At 44.4% G+C, this 12,980-nt stretch overlaps 1 long non-coding RNA gene across 2 annotated transcripts; it reads left to right on the plus strand.

Moving 5' to 3' along the window:
* The first annotated feature begins 1,640 nt into the window (after positions 1-1,640).
* Positions 1,641-11,170, plus strand: LOC118988907 (uncharacterized). 2 transcript variants are annotated; one of them, XR_005066871.1, is made up of 3 exons: positions 1,641-1,793; positions 9,522-9,696; positions 9,842-11,170. It is a non-coding gene; the product is annotated as an uncharacterized LOC118988907 (long non-coding RNA). The 2 variants fall into 2 exon arrangements; XR_005066870.1 differs by having other exon boundaries at positions 9,845-11,170.
* Positions 11,171-12,980: the final 1,810 nt, after the last annotated feature.

Below are 12,980 nucleotides of genomic sequence, written 5' to 3' on the forward strand. Positions count from 1 at the left end.
AAAATACCAGTTCACATCCACTAAAATGCCTCTAATCAAAAAGACAAATAATAACAAGTGTTGGTGAGAATGTAGAGAAATTGGAACCCTCCCATTGCTGATGGGAATGTGAAATGATACTGTGGGTGAGGGACAAACTTCCCTCTACCTTCAAGGATTCTTTGGCTAATAACCAAATAGACACAAGGCAGACTGACAACAGAAAATAACCAAATATAATACATACATATGTATGGAAACACTGCAGAAGCCCCACACGCACAGAAGGGTCAGAGGCAGAAAGGGAGCGTGGGCACAGAAGACGTCCTGAGCCAGGGGTGAGATAAAGCACTTTGGGAGTTTCAAAGGGTCTCAGCAGGGTGATAAGAAGAGCAGATACTTAATAAGTCGAAGTTTGTCCTGCCCTACAGATAGGTCGAAAGAGGTTATCTCTGATAATCTCCCATTATGGGTGAGGCCCCTAATTCAAGTTCTTCTAGGTAATAAAAGGGAGTAGCAGAAGTTTCAGTCGAGCCTAAAGCTAAAACTGCCCTTAGCTGAAGACAATCCACAAACCACAGAAACACATCTTGAGGTAACTTGCTCTGAACTCCTGCAAAACAATCACTTTGGGCAATAGTTCCTCAAAACATTAAACATGAGTTACAGCAGACCAAGCCACTCCACTCCTGGGCCTCTCCTCAACAGAAATAACAACATACAGCCCTGGCTGGTGTAGCTCAGTGGATTGAGTGTAGGCCTGTAAACCAGAGTATCGTGGTTCGATTCCCAGTCAGGGCACATGCCTGGGTTGCAGGCCAGTTCCCAGCAGGGGATGCACCAGAGGCAACCATACATTGATATTTCTATCCCTCTCTCCTTCCCTTCCCCTCTAAAGATAAATAAATAAAATATTTTTTTAAAAAAAGAAATAACAACATACACACAAACAAAGACTTCCACACAAATGTTTACAAAGCATTATTCATAATGGGCAAAATGTGAAAAGAGCCTTTATGTCCATCAATTGATAAAAGATAAGCTAAATGTGGTGTATCTACACAATGGATTCAGCTGTAAAAATGAATAAAATATTGATACATGCTACAGCATGGATCAACCTTAAAAACGTCATGCTAGGCAAAAGAAGCCAGTGGCGAAAGGGCACAGACTGCACGATTTCCTTGATAGGAAATGTCTAGGGCAGACAAATCTGTGTGAACAGAGCAGATCGGGCTGCTCAGGCCTGGGGGCGGGAGAAGTGCAGGAGGGTGCGGCGAGGAGCAACTGCTAATCAGTGTGGAGTTTCTTCCAGGAGTGATAACAATGTTCTCAAAGTGGTTGCAGTGATGTGAATATGTTAAACACCAATTGAGTTGTGCATTTTCAATGGGTGAATTGTATAGTATGTGGATTACATTGCAATAAAGCTGTTTAAAAAGGGAGAAAATAACCAAAACTTTTTCTTGTTAGCCCCTGCATTATTTTTCTAGGGCTTCTGTAACAAAGTACCATACACTGGATGACTTAGACAACAGAAACGTATTGTCTTACAGTTCAGGTGACATTTATAACCACAGAACCAGTTCAAAATGGTCCCGTCCTGTTTCACAAGATACGGAGTTGCTTTTCAAGGACAGCAGACCAAAACCACAGGTCATACAGCCAAAGCATGGGCAGAGGAGAGAACTTTGACTTCTAGCGGCACCCGGAACCAAAATCTCACCATACCCCTCGCCCCGCCCCCGCCCCTACACACAGAGCCAGAGGGCTGGGACCTACTGGAACTTGGATTCTGGAACTGCCTCAGAAGGGTAAGACCTGCTGTGCAGGAAGAGCCGTGCAGATGCCCCTTCCCATAGAGGACCAAGCTCTGAGGTCCGTCCCCCAAGGAAAATTGCCCTGCCAGCACTTTCGCATATATGTGCCCCCTATTCCCTTAAAAAGCCACCCCCAGCCCTGCATCAGAGCATTTTGGCCTTTTGGGACATAGCTTTCCTGTTCTCCTTACTCAGCGCTCTGCAGATAAACTGACTCTAATTTCTCCACTGCGGTTCTCCATGTACAGTGCTTGGCTCTGCTAGTGCCGGGTGGGTGAACTCTTTCTGTGCGGTGACACTGGAAGTCCAAGGTCCAGGTGTCAGGAGGGGTGGTGCTTCTCAGGCCAGGAGAGAGGATTTGTTCCCATAGCGTTCAGTGCTTTGCTGGCCAATTTGGCATTCCTTGGCTTGTAGATGCATCACTGTGATCTTTGCCTTCCTCTCCCCATGGCATTCTCCCTATGTGCCTGCCTCCAAATGTCCCCTTTTTATAATGACATTTAGGATCAGGCCCTCCCTAATGATCTCACTTGAACTTGATAACCTCCGTGAAAACCCTATCCCAAGTGAGGTGGTGCCGAGGGTTAAGACTTCAAAAATGAATTTGGAGGGTCGGGGGGAGGACACAATTTAACCCCTTCCAATGGATTTAAAGTGGGCTGGGATGTGGTCCCTAATGAGATTACAACTGATTAAAGGATTTTAAAATCTAGCACCAGACCCTAGATTTTTCTATCCAATCTGTTATTAGCCACTAGGCCTGGACTCTCTGTGGGGGTGGGGGAGGTCACCTAAGAGACAGTGTATTCATCAGGATAGTCTAGGTTATGGTGCAGTAACAAAAACTTCAAAGTCTTAGTGGCTTATAACAACAAAAACCCATGTGGCTCAGCAGGGGACTCTTCATAGTCATTCAGTGACTCAAGGTGATACAGGGCTTTACCACTCACCATGATCTTATAACATATTTCACGATCTCTAAGCAAAGAAGGAGGGAGCCTGGAGACTCACACCCTGTCTTAAATGTCCAGTACCTCACTTCCACTCAGTGGCCAAAGTAAGTCACGTGGCTATGTCTAACCTCAGGGTCCGGGGAAGTGCCATCCTGCAGTGAGCTGGGCAGGCCCAGAGCACTGAGGAGCAGCCCTAGCTAGCACCTAACACAGGCAGGATCCAAGGGCTCTTCCATCAAAAAGCAGTTTTTCTCCTAAACCAGTATAAACTCCAGCTCTGTCACATACTTATTTTTTTTAATCATGATTTTCTGGCATTATTTAGGAAAAAGGGCACTGGACCAGTAGGCAAGTAGTTCATCGCCTAACTCTGCTAGTTCCAGGAAGTCACACTGATAGGGGAATCAGGAGCTAAAGATTTTAGCCTTTGCTATAGTTGATAGGCTTACGTGACTGAGGCCTGTGGAAAACTGTTCTTCCAGGAACTGGAATGTGTGACCACTGGACTCCAAGAGGTCGATAAGCAAGTCAACCTTTGTGCCCCAGGGGGGTCTGTAAATGATGGAGATGGTGTCTGTGCCATTGTGCTCCTGGGAAGGAACTCGTGTGATGCAGATAAAGTATTGTTGATGCAGATAAAGAGGTTCTAAGAAAATCTTGCTGAACTGCAACTCTGATCCAACTAACCTTTTTTCCAACTGGAAAGGTCAGCTTGAAATGAGTTGTTAAGAAGGTTTTCTCAGGGCACACAACCCACCATCTTCTCAGATCTCTGGCATCTGAATAAAGTGCCCATAAAGATTCAATCCTTTTCTCTACTTTTTGGTTCTAGCAGTTACAGGCACCAACTTTTTCATTTTCAACATCTCATGTATTCAGTCAGAAAAGACTTAGGGGTCTTTTAAGATCAAACATTGTGGTGACCTTGGGGATAAATGGGTGAACAGACAGTCTCAGTTTTCTCATCTGCAACATGTAGGTGGTTGGGTTAGACCAGAGACCCCAGCTTCATGCCATAAATAGATTATAAGTTCGCCCATTCTTCTCAGGTCTCATTGCAACCAGAAGCCCCACCCATTCCCAAGTGGTTAGCTCCAACCACTGGTAGCTTCATTCACTCACCCTAACATACTGTTCCAATATAATTTTCCATGTATGGTTGAAAAAAGTTATGAAATAGTGGGCTAGACCATGGATCAACAAACTATAACACAGGCTATATCCAATGCACAGCCTGTACAGCCTGCAAGTTAAGAATGGTTGGGAAAAAATACTGATTTTAAAAAAATATGTTTAAATGGTTAGAAGAATAGTTCATATAAAACAGAAATTTTCAAATTTTAGCATCCATAAAGTTTTATTGAATTACATTTGTATTAGTTTTTCCGGAGAAACAAAACCATTAGGATATGTAGAGACATACAGGAAGAGATTTATGATAAGGGATTGGTTCACACAATTATGAGAAGTCCCACAATCTGCCACCTGCAAGCTGGAGCCCCAGTGCAGGTCCAGCCCCAAACCAAGGCCTGAGAACCAGGGGCTGATGGTACGGCTCAGTCCACGCCCAGAGGCTCTTGAAACAGGCGCCCTGCTGCCTGAGGGCAGAAAAGGTGGATGTCCCAGTCCACACAGAGAAAATTCACATTTCTTCTGCCTTTTTGTTCCCTTCAGGCCCTCAGCAGATTGGGTGAGGCCCACCAGGAGACCTCCCTTACTCGGTCCACTGATTCTAATGCTAATTTCTTCTGGAAATGCTCTCACAGACACACACAGAAATAATGTCTTATCAGCCCTCTTGGCATTCCTCAGGCCTATCAAGTTGACACATAAAATCAACCATTCCCACAGCCACACTTTTTGCTCTAAGTGTTGTCCATGCCTGCCTTGGCTCTACAGTGGGAGAGTGGAGAGCTGGCAACTCGGACCACGTGGCCTGTTTGCCTAAGCAGTTTCCTACCTGGTCCTTTACACAGAAGGTTTGTCAGCCCCTTTGCTTCACAGACTATAATTTATACACAGCTCACCAGGAGATACTGTTAAAATGCTGATTCTCATTCTATAGCTATGGGATGGAGATAAAAATTCTGCTTTTCTAGTATTGGGAAGAAAAACTTTTTCTCTATCAGCTTAGGTTCTCCTGGTCATGAATTAACTGACAGTAAACAAGTTAACAAGAGAAAATAACACAGTTTATTTGTGTATGTACATGGGATTTACTCAGCAATGAGTAATTCACCGAATACCCAGGAATAAAGGTTTATATACTACCTTAAAAAGGGGGAGGGGGCCCTAGTTGGTGTAGCTCAGTGGATTGAGTGCGGGCCTGTGAACCAGATGATTGCGGTTCGATTCCCAGTCAGGGCACATGCCTGGGTTGCAGGCCAGTTCCCAGCAGGGGACTCATGAGAGGCAACCATACATTGATGTTTCTCTCCCTCTCTCCTTCCCTTCCCTTCCAAAGATAAATAAATAAAATCTTTTTTAAAAAGAGGGGAGGGGGAGTCAGTGCCTCAGTAAGAAAGTATGGAAGCTCCTGCTGGATTTTCATGCTAATGGAAATGGGCCATCTGTCTCCTTCCTAAAATTTGGGGGAAACACCCTTGGAGGGGACTGTCAGTGGCAGCTGTATTTTCTGGAAGTTATGCTTTAGTTAGGTTAAAAAAGTTTAGATGAGATTTCAAATGGTTTTACTTTTCAAAATCTTTATGCTAAAACCGTGATCCCTGTGCTCCCAAGCCCCAACACGATGCCGATTTTGCTGGCCCGTGGACATTTGCATCATCGGGGTCTGCAGATGATCCGAATGTCACCCCCAGATCTCCAACACTGAAGTTCTACATCGCTCTGGGGGAAAATGTACACAGCATGGAACATCCTGGAAGGGCCATTCTCTACACGGAAAATCAAGTCAAGATAAGGGCTGCCAGCTAGGACCTTGTTCTATCATCCCAGTTACTTACAACACAGTAATTCTTCCTGCTCCTAAGCAACTCGGGGCCGCCCACACCCAGCAGGCAGCAGCAAACTCTAACTGCCGTAGGAACAGAGGGCAGCCCTGCCCACTGGGCCACATTCTTCCAGGGAGTCTAATACGGCCCCAAACTCAGGATTCCTTCATCCTGCAACACCCACCAAACCCCACCCCACCCGGCCCTGCCTGAGCTGGGCACCGCAGCCTGGGCCAGTCCTGTTCCACTTCTGCCAAGAGCATAATATCCTGTTGTTGACCTCAAGAAGAAAAATCCATTTGAAATGGGATCCCTGGGCACAGGTACCACACTGACTGTTTTATTAACTACTTTCCGATATCCGAACTTCTGCTCCTCTCCCTACCACTCCTCCTGCCATCAGGCAGCTGCCTGAAGCTCAGCCAGATGGGAGACATTCAATAAAGTTGCTCGCTCTTCCCCCATAATCTTGAGATTTACAGTGTTCATTTAAAGCCCTCAGACATCTGTGACACCACATACCTTGGCCAGTTTTTCCTCGAGGAGCTGTATGGTTTCCTAAAGAATTCACTGCTAGATCAATATTAGCTTTAAAGAAAAAGTTGTGCCCTAAAGCCAAAGCAACCACATTTCTAAACTACATTCTAATTCTGTGTGATGGGGAAAACGCTGAGTTCTAGACAGGTTAGGGCTGACAGGTAAGCATGAGTTCTAGACAGGTTAGGAAGCTAACTCAAGTTGCTCCCACTTGAGGGCAGGAAATAGAGGACTTTGATTTTGTAAATTAATGTCAAAACATGCCTTTCCCATTATACATAACAAGTATAGGTACAGATTGTGTGTCTGTGTATAGAGAAGGGAGAGAGTCGTACTGTAATCATGGAAAGGACTTAGATGAAGAGTCTCTAGAATAGCATTGATAAAGCTTTCTGGAGCAACAGAAATACTCTGTATCTGTGCTTCTAGTAGGATAGCCGCTAGCCACACGTGGTCACTGAGCAACTGAACTGTGGCTGAGAGACTGAGGAACTGAAGTCTCAGTGTTAGCTAGTTTAAACTTAAATGGCCGCAGGTGGCTAATGGCTACCATACTGGGCAGTGCTGCTCTGGACCCCACTCCGAGGGTGTGACTATGGGCAAGTCATCAAATCTCTCTGAATTGCATTTCCACTTTGGAGAACTTGAGAGTGAAAATTAGAGATGCCCGTAATTCCTTGGAGTTGTTTCAATCTATAGTCCATGAATAAATAGAGTCATCCTCTAGTTGGGGATGTATTATACTTAGAAACCTCTCTCTCTCTCTCTCTCCACCCCCACCCCCACCGGCACTCCTATCCCTCAAAGTGTCGGTGACCAGCACTGATGGAGGCCTCTTCTAGAATATGAGCCTGGCCACTCGCACCTCTCCTACTTTTCTACTAAGACAAAAATTAACTTGTCTTATTCCATTTCGACAACAATAAACCCAGGCTGACCTATGCCATGAACTCCATGTTACAATAAAAGCCATTTTACCTGCACAGTGACTAGAGTTGTTCAGTGTGGGGTCACAGGGTATGAGTGTGGTATAAGCCTGACAGTGCCACCAGGCCCACATGACCTGCCCCCAAATATGTGTCCCACTCTTCAATCTTAATTAATTTCAGAGCTTAAGTTTCTGCTCCAAGGTTTGAAGGGCGTGGGGAAGGGTTAGCATATAAAGGGAACGAACCCGCAGGTTGTGCGCAAGGACTCTCTGCACGAGGACTGCAGAGGCCAACTGAGTTGGAGCAAATCATCTTGTTATAAACTGAAGAAAAGTCATTAGCCTTTCTATAAAGGAAAACACATTTCTCTCACTCTGTTAAGTGTGTTGTTCTGAAACACTTTAGTCCAGTGGTAAGGACTGGAAACTAAAAATACAACACTCAAGATGAAGGATAGAATATCATTTTGTCCAAAAGACAGAGTGAATTTCATTATTTGATTTATTCATCTCATCTCACTCATGTTGTTTCGTTCCTGCTCTGTGGGTGTCCTTGTATGACTCAAAGCTATGGTTCTCAAACTTCAGGCTATAGATTATACCAACCTTTTTACCAGTGCTGGGCATAGTCTTACAAATAAGAACATTGTAATCAATTCTTTATTAGGCTAAATTTATTCCAGTGGAAAGAGATTCCTAATACATTTGCCCTACTTTTTGGTATTTAAAAAATCCTCTTCTATGAAATGATTGTGATTCTAAATGGGAATTTGTTCTTCGGTCTGTTTTTGCTTTTTGTAAATATTCTTAATAGCAAAATTAAAAGTCACCTACTGCCATAAAGCTTTGCATCATGTCTGTTTTGCTGGGTGATTAAGTCCCAACATCTGGGATTCCCTGGCTTGGGTCTCAGGAGATACCCATCTCCCTCCAAGGTTGGGGAGGCCAGCCATAGAGAGGACTAAGGGTGGAGGGCCTGTGAAACCCCACTTCTCCATGTTCCTTTGGTGGAGCAAACGCTTTACCTAATCCCAGGTGCCAGGAAAAAGACTTTTCTGAGTTCCAGCTGTGATCGCATCACCACCGCAGTGACCTCTGTTTGTCACTGACTAACTTCAGACAAAAAAGCAAGGAGTCTGTTGGAAAGACACTGAGCTGAAAAAAGAGGTCTGACTTATGGTGACTATAATGAACTCTATTTATCTAGCCATTCTCAATACAGATCATACTCCTCTGGACAAGAGCATTCCCATATGGGAGTGACCCTTACACCACTTCCATGCTTTCCAAAAAGAATAAAGGAAACCCCAATTTTGTCAATGTGAAATGTTGGGGAGAACCCAGTACCATTGAGGAGAGAAACTGGTAACCCGCACCTAGGAGAAAAATGCTCACAGGATAATCAGGAAAATGTTCCTACCATCAAGGAGCAGTAGGATGGTTTGCCAGCAGCAAGAGGAAGGTGCGAGTGTGTGAGTGTGGGTAGAGCAAGGTGAGAGGGAGGCTAAGGAAGCCGTAGCACAGAAGCTAAACCCAAAGGGCTCCTAGGACGGTGACAAGGATAGAAGCTAAGGGCTCCAGATCAGAGCCAATTCAGGAGCAGCCCCTAAAGCAAGAGCCAAACCAAGGTCTGCAAAAGGGACACTGAACAGAGGCTAAAGCCTGAGGCTTTGTGGTCCCCAACCCAGTTATGATAGCTGAAGTATGCTGAGTGTGACTCCGCCAAGCAGTCTGCTGTGCTCTTTGCATGGACTAACTCGTTCAGTCCACACAGCAGCCCTGTGAGGCAAATGCTGTTGCTGTCCACTTCCTACAAAATGAGGGACTGAGATAGGTCAAATAGCTGCCCTACATCACAAAACCAGTAGGTAGGAATTTGAAGCCAAGGGTGGCATGAGGCCAGGGCCCTTGACAACAGGGATAGTTTTGCAACAAAAAATACAAGGGGCCAGGCCATGTCAATGTATGCTTGAGACAGAGAAATTAGGCAGGAGAACCTTGAAATAGGTATTTTCAAGGGAAGTTCTACTCATTTAAGTTACTACATTAAGGCCAATTTCCTACCTGCTCTATGGAGATGAAAGAGCCCTGGCCAGGGTGGCTCAGTTTGTTGGGTGTCGTTCAGCAAAGCAAAAGGTTGCCAGTTCGATTCCCAGTCAGGGCACATGCCTAGGTTGCAGGATTGGTCCTTGGTCAGGGTGTATGGTAGAGGCAACCAATCAATGTTTCTTTCTCACATGGATGTTTTTTTCCCTCTCTTTCTCCTTCCCTTTCCCTCTCCCTAAAAAATAAATAAATAAAATCTTTTTTTAAAAGAAAAAGTAAAGCAATTTTTGGTATGTTCTTTCCTCAGAGTAACGGAATGTTAGAGCTATGTGGAACATAGGACTGAACTAGAACACCAGACACCATCTGGTCCAGCTTCTGTATTTGACTCCATGATACAGTCTCATGAAGGTGAAATGACTATGGCAAGGATCTGTACTGACCAGTCGGTGATTTCTATAGAGCTCAAGTTCACAGACAAGGTGAAATAAGTTAATGTAACATTTGGTGTGTGACAGGATTTTGAAGGGGTTCAGATCATGTCACCCCACTCTGGCTTATTCATTATTTTGAGGCATTTGAGAAACAGCAGATGCAAACTCTCTGACCTCCCCTTTCTATCAAAAGCAGGTCATAAAATACCCCACGAGAAAGCCGCCCTCCTGCACCAAATACTGAAGACTATTCTTGTCACCAGAGGCTGGGAGTCGATGCCAAAATGAGCCTATAGCAAAAACCTACTAAAATGAACCATATATTCCATTGGATCCCCCATATACTTTTTTAGTCACTGTCTCAAGTTTACTGCCCCTACGTCAAACCCATCTTCTCACATCGCCATACCTGATCTCTCATTGTTGGTAAGCTCTTGGGCCTGAGAGCTTCTGTGGGTCTTCATTCTCCTTCTGAAGAATCTCATGTACACGTAAAAGCATTCACTAAATTGTCTACTTTTCTCCTGTTTCTCTATTTTATGCTGGTTTAATTCTTAGGCCCACGACAGAACCTAAGAGAGCAGAAGGAAGAGTTTCTTTCCTTACAGTTCCAACAGTGTTAAAAAGTATTACCACATCATCATTTCAGTGCCTAAGATAAACTTGGTCTCAGAAGTATGCACTCAGGCAGTGGGCTTAAAAAATTCTGTTGGCTCAGAAGAAGAACAAAACCCAAAGCCCCCCAGGCAGCATAATAAATATGAATATAAAGCCGCAGGGCTCTATGTGGGTAATAGAAAGTCTTACTGCAGGATGGCCACCAAGCTCACTTCTCGATATGTATAACCAAGACAAGAATACATTTGGCTTAAGAATATGAACTGGTGATAGTACAAGCTTATGTATATTTGACTCCTATAATCAAATGGGATTTCCTTTGTCAAAATGGCCTAGACACAGAACTCCACTATATTTTATCTGGAATTAGGTATGATTCAGAATCAGCTTGAATCCAAATTAGTAACCAGATAATTCCTTAATTTTTTTGTCCTCCTTGAGAATTCTTGTCTTGAAATTCATCGTGAAGGTAGCAAAGCAGATGAGCCACCGGATATTTCTGCAAACCTTTGAGTTCACAAGGATGTCTACGGCTTCAGCTAATTTCTCATAAGATCAATGGTCTTTAACATGATTAATAGAACTTAACAGTTACACAGAACACTGCTTTGTTCCGGTAATTTACATTCAGTCTAAAAAAAAGGCATTATTCCAGCCACAACCCTACAATATTGCTTTAAATTGAAATAATAAATTCCAAGATACGTAGTAGCTAAAAGAAAATACTAAGACCCTCTAAAGTCTAATATTATACTAAGTCCCCCAAATCCATGAGTTCTCTCTGTGGAATGGTGCAGCTATGGCAGTAGAGGTATCTCTAATTAAACAGTCATTTCACAAGTCACTCGGTTGGTTGGGTGCCATCCCACAAAGCAAAGGCCGCCAGCTTGATTCAGTCAGGGCCCATGCCCGGGCTTCAGGTCCTGTACCCAGTCAGGGAGTGTGCAAGAGGCGCCCAATCCATGTTCCTCTCCTCTCTTTCTCCTCCCTTCTCAAATAAATAAATAAATGAATAAAATTTAAAAGCGAAATTTGATCCTCAAAATTCATGTAATTAACTTTTCATGTGATCTTCAGAGCCACCTCTTACCAAATCACAAACACTTGTTTACACAGTCAAGGGTAACACTAGCATCTCCCATGAAGATATGGATGACAGGGTGAGCGCAGAACAGACTAGAGACACATTCCACAGCCTCTGTCACCACAGGTCAGCAGTAGGGTCAGGGAGAGGTTTGCACAATGACACGAGTCTTGGTTTATAATCCGGAAGACTGTATTGAGGGTGAGAGGCAGGCAAGCTGGTTCACAAACAGCCTGCAAGAATACTTTCAGGGAGAAAACCTAAGGCTAGTAATAAAGCTGAATCAGAAGCCAGAAAACCAGACAGATGTCAGCAACAGATTCTTCCTGTTCTCCTAAATGTTTGATGAACAAAGGGTTCTGTGATCCAAAATGTTTGGGCATGTGCTGGGTTAAATGGGTGGTTTGTTTTCTTGTTTGACCACAGCACTTTCACTCTTTTAACATACTGGTGTCCACCATGAATCTCCAAGGGGTAAACGTGGGACATGGTGTTTCCAAATTCATTGACCAAGAATTGTTTATTCATTACAGCATCCATTGGGCCATGTGGTCAACAAGACAGCTTTTGGAAGTTCCAAATCTGGCCAAAGTGTTTGATTTGTAACGATAAGAACACCGAGTCCCCCAAAGTTAAGAGATTTGGCTGGCGTGGCACAGACACAGAGCTGGGACTAGAACCATCTGCAGTTCCTAGTTTGTGGTTCCTCGCAACGTACCATATGGCCAGCATTTTCCTTCTTCTCCTTGCTGAAGCCAGCCTCCTTTAGACGTTGATGAACTCAGGAAAAAGAACAACTGCACTTTTCTTATTTAACAACAGCCAAACTAACCCCAAGCCATCTCTGCAAAACCTACCCGACAGGAGACCCATGACTGTCTGCTTCTGGCCCTTTCCTCCACCCAAGTTCAGTAAACAGCTACAAGTTCAGTTATAACAGGGACATTCTTTCAATTCCAGAAAAGCTACAGAGAAGCTCTTCAGTGATTAATAGCTGATTAAGTTCTCCTGCCAAACATCTGTGAGCTCCATTAATTAGACAAAATGCTAAGTGGTGATCGGATGAGCCCTGCAAACACCAAGCCTGAGAGAATATTTTCCTCAGTGAATTCACAACCCCAAGCTATGCCTGGGACTCAGAGATGGTTCTCCTGAAAGAGGGCGCAACAGGGAGCCAAAGGGTCCCAGGACTCTGAGTCCTTAGGTCTGAATCCTAGGTCCTTCTTTTTCTGGGCCCTCTGAATGTTGCCAGGGAAGGCTATTTACCTGCTTCAGCACCTTCTTATGTTAAAAAAGGAGAGGGGAGATAAACGCAGGGGGCCAGGGGCTAGAATTGACCCACTATCGTGTAGATTTGGCTCCTAGCTCACAGGCTACCAATGGCTCCCTGCTGTTCACTGAGCATGGTTCAAACTCTCTGACCTGGTATTTAGGGTCTTTTACAATCTGTCCCTACCTTTCCCTCTACTATTGTTCCCCTACCCAGAGCCCTTTCTTACTCACACTGGACCACTGTTGACCCCATGATGCCTCTTCCTCTTTGCTCCCACCTAGAATGGCTCTTCCCCAACCCGTTCCTCCACATCCACATCTAATAAACCCCCAATCACCTCCCAGGAGCCAGAGTCTA

Source organism: Sturnira hondurensis, unplaced genomic scaffold (genome assembly GCF_014824575.4).
Source record: "Sturnira hondurensis isolate 20B ecotype Veracruz unplaced genomic scaffold, ASM1482457v3 Scaffold0006413, whole genome shotgun sequence".
NCBI classification, from domain to species: domain Eukaryota; kingdom Metazoa; phylum Chordata; class Mammalia; order Chiroptera; family Phyllostomidae; genus Sturnira; species Sturnira hondurensis.